Source organism: Eurosta solidaginis, chromosome 5, assembly GCF_040869045.1.
Source record: "Eurosta solidaginis isolate ZX-2024a chromosome 5, ASM4086904v1, whole genome shotgun sequence".
Lineage (NCBI taxonomy): Eukaryota > Metazoa > Arthropoda > Insecta > Diptera > Tephritidae > Eurosta > Eurosta solidaginis.
Window position 1 is genome coordinate 154,990,941 of NC_090323.1, and position 16,479 is coordinate 155,007,419.

A 16,479-nucleotide genomic window follows, 5' to 3' on the forward strand; every position below is an offset into this window, starting at 1 on the left:
TTCATTAAAGATATGTCGATTTTTGCTCAATTTATCGTGTTAACGGCCATGCGGAAGGACATACCGACGACTGTGTATAAAAACTGTACGTGGCATCAACCGATTTCGCCCATTTTCACAGAAAAGAGTTAGCGTCGTAAAATCTATGCCCCTGCCAAATTTCAAAAGGATTGGTTAATTTTTGTTCGACTTATGGCGTTAAAAGTATCCTAGACAAATTAAATGAAAAAGGGCGGAGCCACGCCCATTTTGAAATTTTCTTTTATTTTTGTATTTTGTTGCACTATATCATTACTGGAGTTGAATGTTGACATAATTTACTTATATACTGTAAAGATATTAAATTTTTTGTTAAAATTTTACTAAAAATTTTTTTTTTTAAGTGGGCGTGGTCCTTCTCCGATTTTGCTAATTTTTATTAAGCGTACATAAAGTAATAGGAGTAACGTTCCTGCCAAATTTCATCAAGATATCTTCAACGACTCCCAAATTACAGCTTGCAAAATTTTAAATTACCTTATTTTAAAAGTGGGCGGTGCCACGCCCATTGTCCAAAATTTTACTAATTTTCTATTCTGCGTCATAAATTCCACTTATCTACCAAGTTTCGTTGCTTTATCTCTCTTTTGTAATGAATTATCGAAGTTTTTCGGTTTTTCGAAATTTTCGATATCGAAAAAGTGGGCGTGGTTATAGTCCGATATCGTTCATTTTAAATAGCGATCTGAGATGAGTACTCAGGAACCTACATACCAAATTTCATCAAGATACCTCAAAATTTACTCAAGGGATCGTGTTAACGGACGGACGGACGGACATGGCTCAATCAAATTTTTTTTCGATCCTGATTATTTTGATATATGGAAGTCTATATCTATCTCGATTCCTTTATATATGTACAACCAACCGTTATCTAATCAAACTTAATATAATCTGTGAGCTCTGCTCAACTGAGTATAATTATAAAACCTTATTTTGTATTTTTTCTACTTAAAATTCTTTAAGTTAGTTACTATAATAATGGATAGCTCAATACTGCATTTGTATTAGTAACGCTGAAGAGCATTTAATTCGAACTTGAATATTTATATTAAGTTAATTTGATCATATGTATTTAATTAGCGAGCTTTGCTCATATTGCTTACAATGGTTTTTGTAATTGATATTAGAGAAAAATTGTAAGTTTAATTTGTTTAACATATCCTTTCTCATCTCTCAATATCTATCAAATGGCTTATCTATATGAATTCCTGTTCCTTTACACAAAATATTCGACAACTATACGCGAAAAACTCTTTATAGAGGTTTCAAAGCCAGCAAAACGCAACAAACGGAGAGTGAAGCCCCCATTACTGATACTTAGCATAGACTTGGCGTAAACTTGGCAACTTAGGCACGATTATACTCCACTTGGCGCATACAACCTGGCATCATAATCAGCGTTGAAATTTATTTTTAAATAAATGTCAATTTGTATGACAAAATTTCAAAATGAAATGGAAACAAACAAAGGCATCTCAAAATGTAAACGTCACTTAGAACTTACACAGCAAATCAAAATTCAACAGACTTCTAAGTCAAGTTAAGTGTTGCTAAGTTTTGAGTAATCAGTAACATGCAATGTTCATTTAACAGAACTGTAAGTGACAGTTCTCACGCCAAGTCAAGTCTATGCTAAGTATCAGTAATGGGCCCTTGAGTGTTGTGGGTTCCGGTCAAGTGGGGATCGCGGTTGTAATGGCCACACTTTCGCAAGCTATTGCAAGTGAAGTTTGTATAATTGATGCCAATGAAAAGCTCGTCCAAGCCGAAGCCAAAGATATGCAACATGGCTCAATATTTCTCAGTGTTGCTAAAGTGTATGGTTCCAGCTACTTCACAGCGTCGGAGAAATCAAGTGTTTGTGTTGTTACAGCTGGTGCACGTCAAAAGGAGAGTCAAACTCGTTTGGATCTACTCAAAACAAACATTGATATATTTCGAAAAATCACACCAGACCTGGTGAAACATTCACCCGAAGCTATAATAGTTATTGTGATCAACCCATGTGATGTTCTAACTTACGCTGCCTGGAAACTGTTTGGCTTACCAAAAGAACGTGTTTTCAACACTGGCACATATTTGGATACAGCAAGATTTCGCTATTTCATATCACAACGTCTTGGCGTAGCGCCCAGTTCTGTACATGGTTATATAATAGTGTCAAGGATATTAGCATCTCTAAGCTATACCATCACTAAGGCGATGCTAAGGCCATGCTAAGCGATATTTACGTCAATAATCAAATCATGTATACACATATATAAGGCAGCCGAGAGATGTCACACACAGATGCATTTACTTCTACGCCTATGTGTGCGCGAGAGACTGTAAACTACAAACATTCACATCAATAATTCAATCATTATGTCCACACATATTTAGGTACACGCAGCTGAGAAGCAAGGCACAACCATATGCAGACATCTTATTTGAGATGCTCCTAAATGTAGGCAATTATAATTGTAGAAGTCTCGCTCAAACATACAAGCATGGGGTATGAGATAAGCTATAAAATCGTGCAATTTTAGTTATAGCTGAGAAGTTTGAGAGCTCATGGACAATGCTAGTAGATTCTAGAAGATGCGAACGAGGAAACCAGAGAGTATAAAAGGCCGCAGATGTAGAGGCGCTGGAATTCAGTTTGATTTGAGTTGTCAAGCAGTTACGACTAAGACGATATCTAGCGAGCAATAGCAGTATTATTTTGAAAGTCAGTTTCATTTAAGTTTGGTTATTAAGCTATTCGTTGCATAGTTTGAGTGTTATTGTGAAGTATTTTAATAAAGGCTATTTTTCCATTATTCAATATTGGAGTTATTTATTCAACAGTTTAGTGATACGAACCTAGCAAAAAGGCAAATAAGAGGATTTGCAGCAAATTCGTTACAATTGGTGTCAGAAGAGGAATTGTTGAATAAATTCCAGAGGACAACAAGGACATGGCAAAGTTCAGTGAATTGAAGATCCAGCAACTAAAGAAGGAGTTGGAGAGCCGTGGATTGAATACAAGCGGTGTTAAACTTGAACTTCAGGCACGGCTACGAGAGGCAATGGAAGCAGAAGGAATTGATGTGGAAGAGTATGACTTTCATCTTGACGGCCAGGAAATAACAAAAATGGAAGAAACACCGCAGACAATGGTGAACACAGACCTGAACATGATATTGGCTGCAATATCGGCACAAATGTCCGAAATGTCATCACAAATATCTACCAACATGTCATCACAATTGGAATCGCAGGAGACACGCATAACATCGAAGAGTGAAGCACAAGAAACGCGTATGTCAGAAATGTCGACGCAGATTACATCCAAAATGGAAAATCAGCTGGAATCGCAGGAGAACCGTATAACAGCGAAGATTGAAGCACAAGAGGCACGTATAACAGAAATGTCATCACAAATATCCACAAATATGTCATCACAGCTGGAAGAACAAAAGACATATATGGCAACCCAACTGAAAGAACAAGAGACACGCATAACAGTACAACTAGAAGCACAAGAGGCGCGTATATCATCAAAACTCGAAGCGCGCGTGGACGAAAAAATAATGCAGTTTGAAGAAAAATTCGAGGCAGAGGTGGATGCGTTGAGAGGTCGTATACAGAAATTGCAACTTAATCGGCCGGCTGCTTCAGCGAGTAATACGAAGGTAAAAACTCCATCTTTTGACGGTTCAGTTTGAGAAGACCGCAGCAGTGAACAACTGGAATGCGGAAGATAAAGTTGCTGCACTGTTCGTGGCATTGAAGGGGCCAGCAGCGGAAATCCTACAGACGATTCCCGAAGGAGAGCGGAACAACTATGAAGCATTGATGGCTGCTGTAGAACGACGTTATGGAAGCGAGCATAGAAAAATGATATTCCAAATTGAGTTGCAAAACCGCTACCAAAAAGCAAATGAGACATTGCAGGAGTTTGCTTCAGATATTGAAAGATTGGCTCATCTTGCAAATGCGGACGCACTCGTGGAATACACTGAAAGGGTAAAAATCCAGAGTTTCATAAATGGCATACGGGACGTGGAAACGAAGCGAGCTACATACGCAAACCCAAAGCTGACATTTGCTGAAACGGTATCACATGCATTGACTCAGGAAACGGCCTCACTATTGAGTAAACTAGCATACAAAGCTCATCGTGTGGAAGTGGAAAGACCAGATTGGGTAGGCACAATTTTGGAAGCAATGAAGGGATCACAACAGAAAAATGCCGGAGTTATTAAATGTTTCAAGTGCGGCAACCCAGGTCATATTGCACGACATTGCAGCAGCGGTCCCAATAGCTCCAACAATGTGGGTGGTCGTAAACGCAGAGCAGAAGGTGATGAGCAAATCTCCAAGACCACTCAATCGTTAAACTAAATCGAGTCAGCCGCAAGGGGCGACAGCTGGCTCCCGCAATTGAATGCCCCATAATCTCTATCTCGCATATTGGAAGAAGATCGAGTAATCTTACTGTTGGAGGACATGTGGACGGAAAGGAACGTTTACTGACTGTAGATACGGGTGCATTTCATTCCATCATTCGAGCAGATTTAGTCAACAAAAAGATAAGACCATTGCTTGGAGCAAGATTACGTACAGCCACGGGAGAGGACACCCAGGTAATTGGAGAAGTAGAATGTGAAGTCGCAATTGGGAACGTCACGGTAGTACACAATTTTATAGTGGCAGAAATTGTTAATGAAATCATAATTGGAGTGGACTTGCGAGTGGAGTGGACGATGCGATATAAAAACATGGATGTACCACTTAAATTCGGCTACGAGAGAGGCTACAGCAGTAAACGAGTGCTGGTGGAAGAGAGTCGGCAAATACCACCAAAATCCGAAGCAGTCATTTGGGCAAAGATTGATGGAGATTGTGGGACAAACAAATTGTGGGTTGTCGAAGCAGCAAACAAATCAGCACTAAACATACTTGTAGGAAAAACCCTGGCTATGACAAAACAAGATGGACGTATTCCGGTAAGAGTACTCAATGAGTTCAAGTCACCACTCAAACTGACTAAAGGAGCTATTTTGGGAAGATGCCAAGAGGCTGAAGTAGTTATTAACTGTGAAAAGCTCCAGGAACACGTTTCAGCTAGTAATACTGATCTTTCAAATGACATCACGGCATGGACGCAGGGGCTAGAGGAAGCATATCAGAGTAAGGCAAAACAACTGCTCCTAAAGTACGCGAACATATTTGACCAGGATGATTCTAAACCAGGCCGCACCAACGTTGTGAAACATCAAATTGACACTGGAGATGCGAGGCCGATCCGTCAAGCTCCACGTAGTGTTGCACTGGCGAAGCGGGAAGTTGTGAGTCAAATCATTCAAGAAATTAGCGACAGCGGCGTCATCGAACCATCAGCTAGTCCACGGAGCCCACCGGTAGTACTTGTAAAAAAGAAGGATGGAAAAATGAGGTTTTGCGTGGACTACCGGAAGTTGAATGACGTAACGAAAAAGGATAGCTACCCATTTTGGACTATGTAATGCACCAGATACTTTTGAGAGACTCATGGACCAGGTACTGAAAGGACTACATTGGAAAACATGCTTGGTGTACCTGGACGACATCATCGTATTGGGCAAGAATTTTGATGAACATCTTAGGAACTTGGAGGAATTTTTCCAAAGAATAGCTGGCGCTGGTCTGAAGTTAAGTCCCAAAAAGTGTGCGCTGTTTAAAAAGGAAGTAAATTATTTGGGTCACAAGGTAACGACAGAGGGCATCTGCACTGCGAACTAAAAGATAGAGGCTGTAAAGGATTGGCCAAGACCACAGACCCTACATGAATTAAGAAGTTTCCTTGGGCTGTGCACATATTACCGCCGATTTGTACCAAATTTTTCCAGCGTAGCCCATAGCCTCCATGAGCTTACAAGAAAAAATAAAGCTTTTGAATGGAAGAAGGAGCAAGAAGTGGCTTTCCAAACATTGAAGGAGCGTTTGTGCACTGCCCCAATGTTAGCATATCCAATTCCAGGAGCAACATTTATTCTAGATACAGATGCGAGTGGATATGCTATAGGAGGCGTTTTATTACAACTGGTCGATGGACAGGAGAAGGTAGTTGTATATTACAGCCGTTCGATTGGAAAACCAGAGAGGAACTACTGTGTTACGCAGAGAGAGCTGTTGGCATTGATAGAGTGCATTAAACATTTTCAAAAATACCTCTACGGCCAACGATTCCGTGTAGTGATGGACGATATGGCGATTTTGAGCTATCAGTGAAAATAGATATGGCTATTTTTGAATATCGGCTATTTTTTATAGCTATAGCGATCGCTTTATTTCAACAAGCGATTCCATACAGAAGAGCGATTTTGAGCTATCAGTGAATATAGGTATGGCTATTTTTTACAGCTATGGCTATTTTTTACAGCTATGGCGATCGCTTTAATTTATCTTTAATAAGCGAATCTGCAATTATTTGTATACTTGTATATAAAAAATGAATGTTTAAGTCTTTTTACCAGAGTAGATTGAATGTTATGCATTAATTTACACTAAATTAAATTTTATTAGAATATATGAACCAAAATTGGAATAAAAAGAAAAAAGTATGTACCTTTAATTGTAAACTAATGTAATGTGAAATTCTAATTTTCTGAGATGTTATGATATATATTATTAACTGGCTGACGACAATATGTTCAGACTCGTATTACACTCAATGAGATGAAACTAGCTGAAATAAATGTATATGCATCTTTGTTTTATAAATTTTGTTAATTGAAAATGCTTTGATTTTTAAATGTAAGATGAATCAACCCGAAATAAATCTGTATATATAACACCATAAAAACATGATTTATTTACTATATTATACTACACCGATGTATTCAGAAATACTCCGTATGAATTTATTCTGAAAGTTGTATTTGGCTGCATAAATTTGTACAGTAAAGTGAATCAATTTTTAATGAAAAATACAGAGGAAAAATATAGCAAATTCTTCAAACTATTACAAAAATATTCTTTAGCAGAAAATTAGCCACCCACTGCAGTGCCCTAGAAATTAGCCGGAGAATTCAACCATATACAAACCATATGACAAATCTTGAATTGCATTCTCCCAAAAACCTTAAATTTTGAGTTAATCTGTTTACAATAAGACGAGTGATATATGTCTCTATAATTATTTTATTTTACCATCAAAAACACAAATTTTATAAAACTGTTAACGGCTACTGCCTAGAAGTATGAACTTATGAATAACACAGGCAATCAATCTTAAGCCAAGTCTAAAGACCCATGTCTATTTGGCGTCACATAGTGTAATTAAAAACAAAAAAAATTCAGTCATTCCATTTCTTTTATACATTTCATGAAATTAAAGTTTTAAAATTAACTTATATTGCTTGTTTAATATTTTGACAAATATTAATTATTTTATTATAAATACTTAAATATAAAATCAAAATATAACGAATTTTATATTTTATGATTGGCGTTTAAAAAGATAAACATTTTAGCCTTTTCATCATCTAAGCGCATTCTTCTCTCGCTTAAAATAAGGCCGGCTTGAGAAAAAAGTCTTTCACAGGGAACCGACGTTCCTAAACACCCCAACTTTTCGCGAGCTATAGGAGATAGATTGGGATACTTGTAATTGTTTTTCTGCCACCATAAAAAAGGATCAGCTTTTCGTGCAATTACAGTTTCTTCTATATACCTCTGCACTTCGATAATTGCTCTTGAATGAGTTGTGCCTTGCGGTCTCTTTGATCTTTGCGTTGATTATTTTTGAGTTCGATCTTTCGCTTGTTTGTAAAAATTACCCAAACCACGTCGCTGCTTTTCTAGCCGACTTCACAATGTCGTCGTTCTAGTTGTTGCACAAGTTTGCTTTGTTCCGTTCGCTGTTTCGGAAAGTAAAGCACACAGATGAGCAATGATGAACGATATCTCACTATCGATGATTGCATCGATGCTATTAGTATTAGAATTCCATGCTGAAGGAAAATCGCCAATCGCTATTCTGCCAGAGGTGATTGTCATTCAAAAGAATCGAATGAAGGAAAATAGCCAATCACTGATATATTTGGATTGCAATAGCCATAGCTATTAGCGATTTGTCAATAGCGGCGATGCAATCACCAATAGCGAAATATCGAGCCATCACTAATTCCGTGTCAGGACAGATCACGCAGCGTTGAAATGGCTTCTGCAGTTCCGTAATCCGGAAGGACAATTGGCACGGTGGAGCGAGCGACTACAAAGCTATGACTTTTCCATTGGGCATCGAAAAGGTAGTACCCATGGAAATGCCGATGCAATGTCACGAAGGCCATGTAGTTTGGAATGCAAGCACTGTTCAAAGGCCGAGGCTAAAGAAGACATTATAGATGTCCGGCTAATAACTATAACGTGTACGGATGAATGGGACAAGGAACAAATAAGAAAGTGTCAGCTAGAAGATACAGATATGTCACATGTTATGCAAGGGCTCGAACGAAGCGAAAAACCAAGCAGAGAGGAGATGTCAGCAGAGAGTCCCATTGCGAAGTCATATTGGGCACATTGGAACAGTTTAGAATTGATATCCGGTTGTTTGCATCGAGTATGGGAGAGTGAGGATGGTGAATGCAAGAAGAAACTGATAGTTGTTCCCAGAAAGAGGATTCCTGACGTGCTCAGCGAGCTGCACAATGGTCCAAGTGGAGGTCATCTTGGAATCACGAAGACACTCGAGAAAATTAAGCAGAGATTCTATTGGGTTGGTTGCCGTCAGTCGGTCACCGAGTGGATTGCCAATTGCGAGGTATGCAACAGAGCGAAAGGGCCCAAAACCCGAAGTCATGGCCAGATGAAGCAGTATATTTCAGGTGCACCATTTGAAAGGATCGCCATGGATGTCGCAGATCCATTTCCATTTCCTACTATCAACCGCGGAAACAAATACGTACTGGTGGTTATGGATTATTTCAGTAAATGGCCAGAGGTATACCCAATCCCAAACCAAGAAGCAGAAACAGTAGCAGAAGTGGTTAAAAACGAATGGGTTGCAAGGTATGGTGTACCAATGGAGTTACATTCTGACCAAAGCAGGAATTTTGAATCAGCTGTGTTCCAAGAAATGTGCAAGAAGTTGGGCATTCGAAAAACACGGACAACTGCATTGCATCCTCAGTCCGATGGTATGGTGGAACGTTTCAATAGAACATTGGAGGAGCATTTAAGGAAAGTAGTAGGCAAGTACCATAAGGACTGGGATACACACATATCATTATTCTTGATGGCCTACCGATCGGCAGTACATGACACAACGGGCCAAACTCCCGCAAAGGTAATTTTTGGCAATGATCTTCGACTGCCAGCTGATTTGAAGTATGGGATAGATGCCGATGCGTAGAGGAATGTCAAGAAATCCACTGATGTCTTGGAAGAAGAGCTGAGAGAGATACAAGATCTGGTAAGGCAACGAGCAAAGATTATGAGTGACAAGCTGAAAGCGAGGTACGATAAAGCAATTAATTCAGAAGGGTTTCAGGAAGGAAATTTGGTGCTGCTATACAACCCACAACGAAAAAAAGGTTTGTCCCCAAAATTGCAGTGTAACTGGGAAGGCCCATACAAAGTTGTAAACCGGATCAACGATGTAGTGTACCGCATACAAACCACTACCAAACCACGAACTAAAATGAAAGTGGTTCATTTGGAGAGATTAGCAGCGTTTAGATCGAGAGATTTGTCTGATCGGGCCGATCCGACTTAGGTGGAGGGCAGTGTCACGGATATTTGCATCACTAAGGCGATGCTAAGGCCATGCTAAGCGATATTTACGTCAATAATCAAATCATGTATACACATATATAAGGCAGCCGAGAGATGTCACACACAGATGCATTTACTTATACGCCTATGTTTGCGCGAGAGACTGTAAACTACAAACATTCACATCAATCATTCAATCATTATGTCCACACATATTTAGGTATACGCAGCTGAGAAGCAAGGCACAACCATATGCAGACATCTTATTTGAGATGCTCCTAAATGTAGGCAATTATAATTGTGGAAGTGTCGCTCACACATACAAGCATGGGATATGAGAGAAGCTATAAAATCGAGAAGTTTGAGAGCTCATGGACAATGCTAGTAGATTCTAGAAGATGCGAACGAGGAAAATGTAGAGGCGCTGGAATTCAGTTTGATTTGAGTTGTCAAGCAGTTACGACTAAGACGATATCTAGCGAGCAATAGCAGTATTATTTTGAAAGTCAGTTTCATTTAAGCTATCAGTTTGGTTATTAAGCTATTCGTTGCACAGTTTGAGTGTTATTGTGAAGTATTTTAATAAAAGCCATTTTTCCATTATTCAATATTGGAGTTATTTATTCAACAGTTTAGCGATACGAACCTAGCAAAAGGGCAAATAAGGGGATTTGCAGCAAATTCGTTACAATAGTTAATGTGGATGGTGTACTAAATGCATTGACACTACTGGTGATACCGAAAAGTGGGGTGAAGTTGGTAAGCATGTAGAAAAAGCAGCATACGATATAATTGCTGGTAAAGGTTATACCAATTGGGCTATTGTACTCACAACAGCATCTGTTTTAACGATGATTTTGGATAACCAACAAAAAGTGGCAACTGTTTCTACATTGGCAAAAGTGAGTAGCCTTATACATTATTAAAATGACAGAGAGGCTCTATTATTCTTATTTATTTTGCTTGCAAGGGACAGCAAGGTCTCGAACATGATGTTTCCCTATCAATTACCAGTTATTATCGGGGCAAATGACACATCATCGTTTGTACAACTAAATCTAAGCGAAAGAGAACAAGAGAATTTATGTAAATCTGCAGATATTACAAACAAGATCTATTGATAATAAACTACCAAAGAAAGGAGAAGGAAAATGAAAGAAAATGATATAAGAAAAATTTGTTATAGCGTAACCATTGTCCAAAAAGATAGTAGATATGAAGAAACGTTGGTAGTCACTATGTATTAGCCGATTTTGGTTCAAATTTGCTGTAACCGTTATGGAGAAAACATAAGATTCGACCTTCAATACAAAAAAGATAAATTTAAATGTTATAATATATTGACTATCTCGGCTGTCAGTTCAAAGAAAGTCCTATTTAACAATTAGTTACAAGACGAATTTTATTGAAAAACGTCCTTTCTCAATATTTTTTAATAGCATCTTGTCTAAGCATAGACTTAATAAATTTTGACGTGAGAACTTTTTTTGGGCGTTCGTCAACTTAATTTTGTAATAGTGTGCTTTTGAAACCAATACTAAAATAGGGCGTTTTTGAAAAGTGCTATGAGATGGGCTGTTTTTAAACTGTTAGTCGGTATAGGGTGATATTCCAGACAGCAGTAGATATGTATGTTTATAAATTAATATTTTCTTTGACGTAACTTATAGGCAGTGAGTCCGATTGCAATAAAATTTCGTCAAAATACTGCCTTAACTTAGAAAAAGGGCATAAGAGGGCATTGTACCCAAACATCTCATACAGACCAGTAGTGGAAATCACTAAATTTGTTAACCACATTTGCCATCGCTTTATTTGCGAATCGATAACTATAACGATTTCGTTATTCAGTAACTATTTTGTATCGATATTTGTCTGTCGACGATCAGCTGTGTCGTTAAATAAACGGAAAGTAAATTACTTACTTACTTAATTGGCGCTTAACCGTCTAAACGGTTATGGCCGTCCAACAAGGCGCGCCAGTCGCTCCTTCGATCCGCCAACCGGCGCCAATTGGTCACACCAAGGGAGTCTAAATCGTTTTCCACCTGGTCCTTCCAACGGAGTGGGGGCCGCCCTCTACCTCTGCTTCCATAGTCGAGTTCCTATAGAAACACTTTCTTGGCCGGAGCATCATCTTTCATTCGCATAACATGGCCTAGCCAGCGCAGCCGCTGCGTTTTAATTCGCTGGACTATGTTGATGTCTGCGTATAGCTCGTACAGCTCATCATTAAATCTTCTTCGTTACTCGCCATCGCCAACGCGTAGAGGTCCATAAATCTTTCGAAGAACTTTTCTCTCGAACACTCCCAAAGGCGCTTCATCTGCTGTTGTCATGGTCCATGCTTCTGCCCCATATAGCAGGACGGGTACGATAAGTGACTTGTAGAGTATGATTTTCGTTCGCCGAGAGAGGACTTTACTTTTCAATTGCCTACCTAGTCCAAAGTAGCATTTATTGGAAAGATTGATTCTTCGCTGGATTTCAGTGGTGATGTTGTTGCTAGTGTTGATGCTGGTTCCCAAATAAACGAAGTCTTTTCCTATTTCGAAATTATGGCTGCCAACAGTAGCGTGGTTGCCAAGGCGCATATGACAGCAGGTACTTCCTTTTGTCCTCATTCACCATCAAACCCATCTTTACCGCTTCTTTTTCCAGTTTGGAGTAAGCAGAACTAACAGCGCGGGTGTTTAGGCCGATGATATCAATGTCATCAGAATATGCCAGTAATTGCACGCTTTTATAGTATATTGTTCCAGTGCGGTTAAGTTCTACAGCAGGTACTTCCTTTTGTCCTCATTCACCATCAAACCCATCTTCACCGCTTCTTTTTCCAGTTAGGAGTAAGCAGAACTAACAGCGTGGGTGTTTAGGCCGATGATATCAATGTCATCAGCATATGCCAGTAATTGCACGCTTATATAGTATATTGTTCCAGTGCGGTTAAGTTCTGCAGCTAGTATAATTTTCTCCAGCATCAAATTAAAGAAATCGCACGATAGGGGGTCACCCTGTCTGAAACCTCGTTTAGTTTCGAACGTCGATAGTGGATTTACCAGGTCTGAAGCCGCACTGATAAGGTCCAATCAGCCGGTTCACGGTGGGCTTCAATCTTTCTCACAATACATTTGAAAGGACCTTATATGCGATATTAAGAAGGCTGATTCCACTATAGTTGGTGCATTTTGCAGTATCCCCCTTCTTGTGGACTGGGCAAAGAACACTTAGATTCCAACCGTCGGGCATGCACTCGTCCGCCCATATTTTGCTAAGAAGCTGTTGCATGCGCCTTACCAACTCCTCGCCGCCGTACTTGAATAGCTCCGCAGGAAATCCATCAGCGCCCACGGCCTTGTTGTTTTTCAATCTGGTTATTGCTATTCTAACTTCGTCATAATCGGTCGGGGGGGACATATATTCCATCATCATTGATTGCGGGATCGTGTTCTTCATATCTGCGCGGTGAATTGCTGCCTCCATTTAGGAGAACAGAGAAGTGTTCCCTCCATAATCTCTGGAAATCAGTTACAAGGTCGCCGTTTTCGTTCCTACAGGAGTTTGCCCCGGTCTTAAAACCTTCCGTCTGTCGTCGTATTTTTTGGTAGAATTTTCGGGCATTATTCCTGGTCGCTAGCAGCTCAAGCTCCTCACACTCACGCCTTTCTGCTTCTGCTTTTTTCTTCCTGAAAAGGCGCCTCGCTTCCCTTTTCAACTCACGATAGCGTTCACACACTCCTCTTGTCGCGCTCGCTTTTAACGTAGCCCTGTAGGCAGCGTCTTTTCTTTCGGTTGCAACGCGGCATTGTTCATCGTACCAGTTGTTTTTTCGTGGCCGCCGGTAATCAATTTTTTCCTCGGCGGCAGTACGAAGTGCTTTAGAGATATGCTCCCACTGCTCCTGTATTCCTTCAGGATGAGTTGTGCTCTCAGAGAGCAGGTGTGAGAGTCGAGTTGCGAAATCATTGGCAGTCTGTTGTGATTGAAGCTTTTCGACGTGTAGCTTTCCTTGTGTTTTTTGTTCCTTGTTTTTAGCCGCGTTAAGGCGGGTGCGTATTTTGGCTGCAACGAGATAATGTTCCGAGTCGATGTTAGGTCCTCGGATCGTGCGCACATCTAAAACACTGGAGGCATGCCGTCCGTCTATCACAACGTAATCGATCTGATTGCGAGTATTTCGATCAGGAGACAGCCATGTAGCTTGATGTATCTTTTTATGCATGAACCTCGTGCTTGATATGACCATGTTTCGAGCACCGGCAAAGTCAATCAGCCTCAGTCCGTTAGGAGAAGTTTCATTGTGTAGGCTGAACTTTCCGACTGTAGGGCCAAAAAGACCTTCTTTCCCACCCTGACGTTAAAGTCGCGAAGCACGACTTTTATCTCATGACGGGGGCAGCGCTCGTATGTGCGTTCTAATTGTTCATAAAAAGTGTCTTTCACCTCATCGTCTTTCTCCTCTGTCGGCGCATGAGCGCAGATGAATGATATATTAAAAAATTTTGCTCTTATTCGGATAGCGGCGAGTCGCTCGTCCACAGGCGTGAACGCCAACTCTTGGCGACAAAGTCTCTCTCCCACCACGAATCCGACGCCGAAACTGCGCTTATTCGTATGGCCACTCCAATATATGTCACAATTTTTGATCTTCTTTCTTGCTTGCTTCGTCCAACGCATTTCTTGGATGGCTGTGATGTCATATTTTGCTTTGACGAGGACATCAACCAGCCGGGCATCTGCACCAATCCCATTCAGGGAGCGGATGTTCCAGGTACATGCCCTCAATTCATTGTCCTTCAAATGTTGCCATGGTCGTCATCAATAGAGAGTGTATTTATCCGAGGCTTGTTGTTATATTTCATTGGAGTATGGTTTTACGTGGCGGGTCCCAAGCCCAGCGCACAACCCGCTCATGACTTCATCAACAATCTCCACCACAATGAATTTGTGTAGAACCATGACCTTTCAAATTAATACCTCACACCAATGTGCCAGCTTTTCCACATCCGACGCAAATTCTTGCAATATCTCACGAGGCTTCTGGAGGCGGTTCAGTAACTCCATTTGGTATATCTGTCTCCTATGCTCAGTTCCGTATCGTCTCTCTAGAGCAACCATCAATGCTTCATAACAATTCCGTTCGCCCTCTGGAATGGTTTGTAAAATCTCAGCTGCAGGCCTTTTCAATGCCATGAACATTGCAGCAACTTTATATTCAGCATTCCAGTTGTCCACTGCTGCGGTCTTCTCAAACTTTAGCTTAAAGACCTGGAAAGGAACAGAACCGTCAAAGGATGGTGTTTTTACTTTTGGATTGCTTGCTGAAACAGCTGGGCGATTTAATGCAACTCCTCCATACGAACTCTCAAAGCATCCACCTTTGACTCGAATTTTTCTTCAAACTGCCTTATTTTTTCGTCCATGCGCGCTTTGAGTTTTGATGATGTACGCGCCTCTTGTGCTTCTAGTTGTACTTTTATGCGTGTCTCTTGTTCTTTCAATTGAGCTGCCATATTCATATGTCTTTTGTTCTTCCAGCTGTGATAAAATTTGTGTTTCCTGTGCTTCAATCTTCGCCGTTATACGGTTCTCCTGCGATTCTAGTTGTTTTTCCATCTTGGATGTTATGCGTTTCTCTTGCGATTCCAGCTGAGATGCCACTGTCGATATTTGAGCTGTTATTGCAGCCAATATCATGTTCAAGTCTGTGCTCGTAACTGCCTGCGATGTTTCGTTTTTCTCTTCAATTTTTGTTGTTTCGTCGACAAGATGAAAGACATACTCTTCCACGTTAATTCCCTCTGCTTCCATTTCCTCTCGTAGTCCTGCCTGAAGTTCGAGTTTAATGCCGGTTGTATTCAATCCACGGCTCTCGAACTCCTTCAGTTGCTGGATCTTCAATTCACTGAACTTTGCCATGTCCTTGTTGTCCTCTGGAATTTATTAAACAATTCCACTTCTGACACCAATTGTGACGAATTTACTGCAAATCCTCTTATTTGCAACCTTCTACTAACGTTCGTATCGCTAAACTGTTGAATAAATAACTCCAATATTTAATAATGCAAAATGGTCTTTATTAAAGTACTTCACAATAACACTTATAACTCGCAACTAATAGCTTGCTTAAATGAAACTGATAATACTGCTATTGCTCGCTAGATAGCGTCTTAAATCCAACTGATTGTCGCGCCTATACTGTTGCTGCCTTTTATAGTGTTTGGTTTCCTCGTTGTTATTTCTAGGCGGTTCTGTTCTAGAATCTACTAGTTGGTTATCTGCTATAAGTTTCTCAGCTATAAATATAGATGCACAATTTTTATGGCTTCTCTCAAAGCTCATGCGCGTGTGTTTGTGCGTTGCTTCTCCGCTGCGTGTACGTACATATGTGTAGACATAATGATTGAATTATTCATGTGCATACACGTCACTGCTTAGCATCGGCTTAGAGATGACAGTACCCCTTAGTGTTGCTAATATTCGTAACAATATGTATTATGTGTATACGATCATATTTAATGCGGTTCGGACGCGACAAGAAATAGGAGTAATTTTTCAATGCTTGTGAAAGTATGCAACACTTGGCGAAGTTTAGGGGAAACTTTACATTCCTTAAATGAGAAAATGTGAAAGAAGACCCTTACTTCGTAGATTTACGAAATATGAAATATCTTTTTGACACGTTGGATATAATATAAAGTACGCTAACGGAAG

At 40.1% G+C, this 16,479-nt stretch overlaps 1 pseudogene; it reads left to right on the forward strand.

Annotated features, from left to right (window-relative positions):
- LOC137252917 (L-lactate dehydrogenase-like) overlaps positions 1 to 10,886 on the forward strand; it is a 49,909-nt pseudogene extending 39,023 nt beyond the window's left edge.
- Positions 10,887 to 16,479: the final 5,593 nt, after the last annotated feature.